Genomic DNA, 6,000 nt, shown 5'->3' with positions numbered 1-6,000 from the left:
TTAGTAATGGAACATGTGATCAACTCTTTTGGATCGACTTCAATGTGACAAATCGGAATATCTCTATCCATTTCCCAGTGTTCCTGGACCAAGTGCCAGGAAAGAACCACTCCATGTGTTACCAGCAAGAGAAAGGTAACAGACCCCTTGGAGACACCACAAATTGTGTCCAAACTGCAGGCCACGGAGAGGGCGCACCTGTGAACATGAGTGGACCCTCTAACGGCACATACTGGGTGCAAGGAATGGCCTGGCTATGTGGACAACGGGCATATTTCATATTGCCCCCAGACTGGACAGGAACATGTGCTCCTATATTCCTTTCAGACCACACCTTCAGGATGACTGCAGTGAACACCACTTCTACAGTACACCGGAAAAGAAGATTAGTGATTCCTAAACTTCAAGCACATGACCCGATATGGGGAGGCGACGTGCCCAAGGAATTCAACTTATGGACTACTGGACAGAAAGTACTCCATTCATTGTTCCCCTGGGTGGGAGCTGAAAAAAACATGCTGAGAATTGAAACTCTGGATTACCGGTTTGGACTTTTCCTGAACGCTTCATGTTAGATCAACAAACAGCAGAACCAGGAAATTGATGCATTACGGATTACAGCGATGCAACATCAAGTAGCTCTGGACATGTTATTAGCAGAGAAAGGGGGACTTTGCGTCCTTTTTAATACCACATGCTGCACTTAGATACCAGACGACGTGCATTCATCAAACATGACTGACGCCCTGAATGTTTTGAGACAGATCCAGCAGGCTCAAAATCAGGACTATGTAAGTGATACAAGTGACTGGTTTTCTTGGCTATAAACTGGCTCCTGGTTACAGGTGCTAAAAAGACTACTCATCGGAGTTGGGATATTTTTACTTTTATTTTGTGTTTTTGTAATGTGTATATTGCCATGCCTAAGACTCATGATTAACCGCATAATATTTTCTACTGTTGCTGCATATACAGCTGTGACAAATGATGATGATAAATTTGGCCTGTTGGAACATTAAGACTTTGTGTGATTAATGACGATGTGACAGAAAATGTACGACAAGATGTTACAAACTGATAGACCCAACATTAATTGGTCCTTCGAAGCCGGATTCCAAGAATTTCGCCGCACACTGAGGGGAGAGAGGACACGCCGCAGACTGTCGACAACCAGGCCGTTAGGACGCCTGACAAAGCCCTGGAGTGTTAAATTCGCGACCAGGCCGGTGGAATAGCGTCTGAACTCCCCTCGTGGACGGCGACTGACGGGATTCTAGGACTCTCCTGTGAACGAAACGCAACACAACGGTAAGCAATCAGAGAGCGTCTCTGTAACCTTGTGAATGAATGTGGGATCCTAGAAAAGCGTCACCGTGATTCTGCGTGAAACGTTTGAGTCCGGGGGAGCGCTGGTCACGAGAGCGCACATGGACCCAAAACAATAGAGAGCGGCTACGGGCTGTGCGTTAAACGTGAGTCCGGGAGCGCGCTAGCCGCGTGAGAGAGACGCAGGCTTCTCCGCCGTTTGGGGAGTAGAGAGTTCTCCGCCATTTGGGGCGTGGAGAGAACCTAGGTTCGGAGTCCGGAATCTCCGCCATTTGGGGCGTTGGAGAGTGTCCGAAGGTTGAATTCTCCGCCATATGGGGCGTTTGAGAGTTTTCAACAGAGAGCGCTAGCTGTGCGTGCAGACGCAAGCGATAGGCCTATGTTGTGTGTGTGTGCGGGCTAGACGTGGTCTGCGTGAGTGTGGCTGATTGTTGTCTTGTAATGAAGAATAAAATGTGTAAGTCTGCCTTAGAAGGAGATGTAAAATTTATGCAGAAAGTTTTACCAGGCAGCACGCAGTATGTAGGTTGTTGGCGTGAGAAATGTGGATTTGAAGGGACATTAGTGGAAGTTCAGTGTAAAATGCTGGTAGAAAGAATAGCTGTAAGTGTAGCAGGTAAAACAGGTAAAGCGAAGCAGAGGAAGGAATTGCAGTTAGCAGTTGCTAAGTTGTGGCTGGAGCAGACTCAGAAGAGGAGAGAAGCACAGAATGTTAAAAGAGCAATATTGCAAGCAGTAGTTGTGAAACCAGAGGACGAAACTACAGCTCAATCCACTGCAACTACTCTAGAACAACACCGTAGAAAAGCATTAGAAAAAGCAAGAATGTTAGCAGAAAGAAGAGCCAGAGAAGAGCGTGAGAGAGCAGAGGCAGAGGTGGAGGAGAGATTAAAGGCTGAGTATGGAGAGGCATTAGGAGCAGCATTGAGTCCATTACAGACTAGGCAAGGTAGGAAACAGAAAGTAAAGTTAGTGAACACAAACGTTACAACCACATATCCATCCCTGACACAAAAAAAAACAAAAAAAAAAAACATATGGTGTTTCTGTAACAGAGTGTGAAGATGAAGAAAGTTTTTCTCCTGATCAATTCGGCGAGTGTGAGAGTGTCTGACGTCATGGTGTGTGTGAAAGGTATCCAGCTGGGGCAGACGTGATTCTGCAGGTCACCTGCCCAGTGGACAAAAAGAAATAAAATAGTTGTGTGGATGAATGATAGCATGAAGAGTGTTTGGTGTTTCTCAGTCTGAAACAGCTGTAATGCTATTTTCTGTTTTGGAGAAAAGTACAGTTAAAGAAAAAAACAGAGAGAGATGTGTGTTGTTTTAAGCAGTGATGAGAATAATGAAAGTGTGATGAGAGAAGAACACAAAAACATACAGAAAATGCATTAACTATACTAACCCCACATGCATATACACATACAATGATACTCATGAGACCAGACAGCATCTTAAGCATGAGATTCTGTTTGTCATCTTGTCCAAGTCACTAGTAAGATGAAAGTGATACATAGACTAGTGGACTGAATATTATAGGAGGACAGATGGTTGCATCATAGAGGAGAAAACAGAATGCTGATGAGAGGTTTTAAATGAGTGAGTTGAGTGAGCTGATTGTGAGTTTCTGGTGTGTGAAGAAGTTTTACCATGGCACACATTTAGTTACATGAGAACTAAAACTTATTATGTGCTAAGACAACAGGGTTATGCTGTATGTTGTGTGTATGGCTGATTGGATGAATGTTTGAGATTAAACTGGCTGTTGATTTGTCTTTTGTTACTAAGTTGAACCTGCCAATTGGGTTGTTACGATTTATCCCCCTGGCATGAAGAACACGTGTCATGACTTAAACAAGGCCTATCTTTCTTTTATTTTGTTACTTTCATGGTGCACTGAAAGTTTTGTTTGATGATCTCTGTTTGAGCAGATCTGCACGATTAGAACCGAAGCGTCGTCGAGAAAACTGTTGCAAAGTGAGCTTCTCCAAAATTAAAATGGGCTCTTATTTGGGACAATTAGGAAACAAGTTCCTGTCCAAAAGGATTCAACGAGGAAATCCAGTCTAAATTATTTTTCTTTTTGAAATGACGTTGTTTTGCTGAGCGTGGAAACGAATGCGACGATAATTTCCACAATTAGCAAAAGAAGGAATCACTGAGTGAATGAGTAAGAATTTTAAAATAAATGGGGAACTGACTGACTGACTTAACACCATTGTGTGAAGTCAACCCCCACCTGACAAAGGTGTGGATGTATCTCTGTGTGTGTCTCTGTTGCAGGAGAAGGAGACCACAGGATTCCTATTGTGGTTCACATGACTATGTGAACTCTGAAAATTTAACCTTTTTAGTTTAAATTCTCTGTCTGTGAATTTACCATGTGTGTGTGTTATTCACTAACTTGTGTTGCTCACAGACATTACTGTGAGAAAGTGTATACACCTGCGCAGCGCTAACATTTACATTTCTTTTTACAGCAGATGGTTGATCATGTGATTTGTAAAGGATTCAGCACAGACAGACGAGTGACGATTGAACAGATGTGCAGTGGTTACAGAATAGTTACATGGAGCTCATTATCTGACCACACTGTTGGGCTCATGGTGAGTGACAAACTTAAGGGAAGTCACTGATTACAATGTGGAATGACGTTGAGATGTTAAATAATTTGGAACAAATTATGGGAAAAGTAGGAGTTTAATGAGTTTCAAATAAACCTGCAATGATACTTGTCTCTGTGATGCTGAATACTTTATTACTCTTATGATCTACAGTTGGTTGCAAATGTGAAGTTGTTTTAAATTTAAGACTTTGTCTTCTGTGATACAGGAGCTGGGAGCTAAACAAGCTGAACATTTAAGTGCTGACTAATGTTTTTACACAGGGTTACAGCTTGGAGTGAAGCTGCTCCAAGGGACAAACCCTGGAGATTGTTTTAGGGGGACTGTGCAACATTCTTGTACATGTCTCATTGGGGAGTTGACACATGGCGAAAGCCGTGTGGCGAGAGGAGTGTCATTTTTCAATTTGTAGATGTCGTGAGGTGCCATGACGAGAAGGAGTGGCTGAGAGGATCGCCCACAAAATGGAAGCTGAGGGAGCGTGCCAAGCTCCAAAAAGTGACAGCGCAGAGGAGGTCCAGCGATGGACTTGTGGTTCTGTGAACAGCACAAATGCCAGGTGACTGTAAAATAACTAACAGCACTTTTTCCACAAGTGAAGCCAGTAACTTACTATCCTAAAAGATTAGCTCTAGTTGCTCGTGCTTTACCTCCATGCGTGAGATCAGTATGTGCAGCAGCTTAAGCTGTACAATGTTTCAGGAAATAGTTTATTTCACCTTTTGACATTGTTAGTTCCACACGAGGTAGATGTTTACTACTGCAGACTAAACTTACATTTCTATCATCTACAAGACACTTGTCTTTAATGTTACTGTTACTCTCACAACCACACATATTACCATAAAGTGGTGCACAATTCTGAATCTGTCTAACCCTTTTTGCCAACGGAGGAGGGCACTTCTCATGAGTGTAGGGAGCGCGAGGAGAAGAGGTGTAAGCTGAGGGATGACTTAATAGATGTGCCACTTGTTGAGGGAAAGGTTTGGTTTGTTGATGATTTGAGTTTTATAACAGCAGAGGGACAGACTAGAACAGGTTTTACTGTAGCAGACAGTGAGAGAGAGTTATCTATGTAGGACAACTAGCATGTTTCATATTTGCTTGAGCTAGCTTTAACGGAAGCGTGTAAAGCTGTAGAGAGACAATATACACTGATAGGCAGTATGCATTTGCTACTGTACATTTCTTTGTAGTGCAGTGAGTGAGACGAGGTGTGACAACCTCTACAGGGAAACCTGCAGAACACACCAAACTCTTGCAAATTCTGCTGGAGGCAGCGTTATTAACCAGTGGAATTGCCGTTTGTAAATGTGCAGCACACATGTGAGGGAGAGATCCAGTTGCATTAGGGAAAGTTCTTGCAGATAAGATCACAAGAGAAGCAGCTGTAGTTAAACATGGTGTTAACCTTTTATCAGTACAACATCAGCAGACATGCAGGCCCACTCACCTACAGCAGGAAAACAGTTGTGACTTACAGAGGGAGCAAGCTTGCAGGATGATTTTTTATCTGTGTGATAAACCAGTACTGCCTAATAATTTGTATAAGACTGCTGCTATTTTGAGCCATTGGCTATACCATGTCTCAAACAGGAGGGAGATGAGCAGTCGTTATACTCACTCTAGAATTAGTTTATACTCTAGGATTATTAAATACTTTTAAACAATAGTTTACAAAACACCTCCCCCTGCAACCCCCCTTTGGTTACAAAGACAAGGACTGTATGTAAATGTATACACTGGGTGTGTGTGTGTGTGTGTGTGTGTGTGTGTGTGTGTGTGTGTGTGTGTGTGTGTGTGTGTGTGTGTGTGTGTGTGTGTGTGTGTGTGTGTCAGACCTCCTGCTGACCAAAGGGTCATAAACCCAGGAAGCTTACATCAAAAGAAACAGATCTTTCAGATAGGATGTATCTACAATAAAACCTCCCCCAGCACAGAGTGGCTGGAGAGGTGGTCAGGATCAAAGGAATGGCTTTGATCCTACTGCTTAAACTAAGACTGTACAAATTTAAGAAACACAATGGCAACATTCAACAATTAGACTTAAC

The 6,000-nt window shown here is 42.9% G+C and overlaps 1 long non-coding RNA gene across 1 annotated transcript; it reads left to right on the top strand.

Annotated features, from left to right (window-relative positions):
• Nucleotides 1–1,084: 1,084 nt before the first annotated feature.
• LOC308399336 lies at nt 1,085–5,784 on the top strand. The gene is made up of 2 exons (XR_013972129.1): nt 1,085–1,308; nt 4,362–5,784. It is a non-coding gene; the product is annotated as an uncharacterized lncRNA (long non-coding RNA).
• The last annotated feature ends 216 nt before the right edge of the window (nt 5,785–6,000 follow it).

The sequence above is a fragment of the Rhamphochromis sp. 'chilingali' genome, assembly GCF_963969265.1.
Source record: "Rhamphochromis sp. 'chilingali' genome assembly, chromosome: 1".
Lineage (NCBI taxonomy): Eukaryota > Metazoa > Chordata > Actinopteri > Cichliformes > Cichlidae > Rhamphochromis > Rhamphochromis sp. 'chilingali'.
Note: the sequence above shows the minus strand (reverse complement) of the source record. Positions and strands in the feature narration are given on the sequence as shown.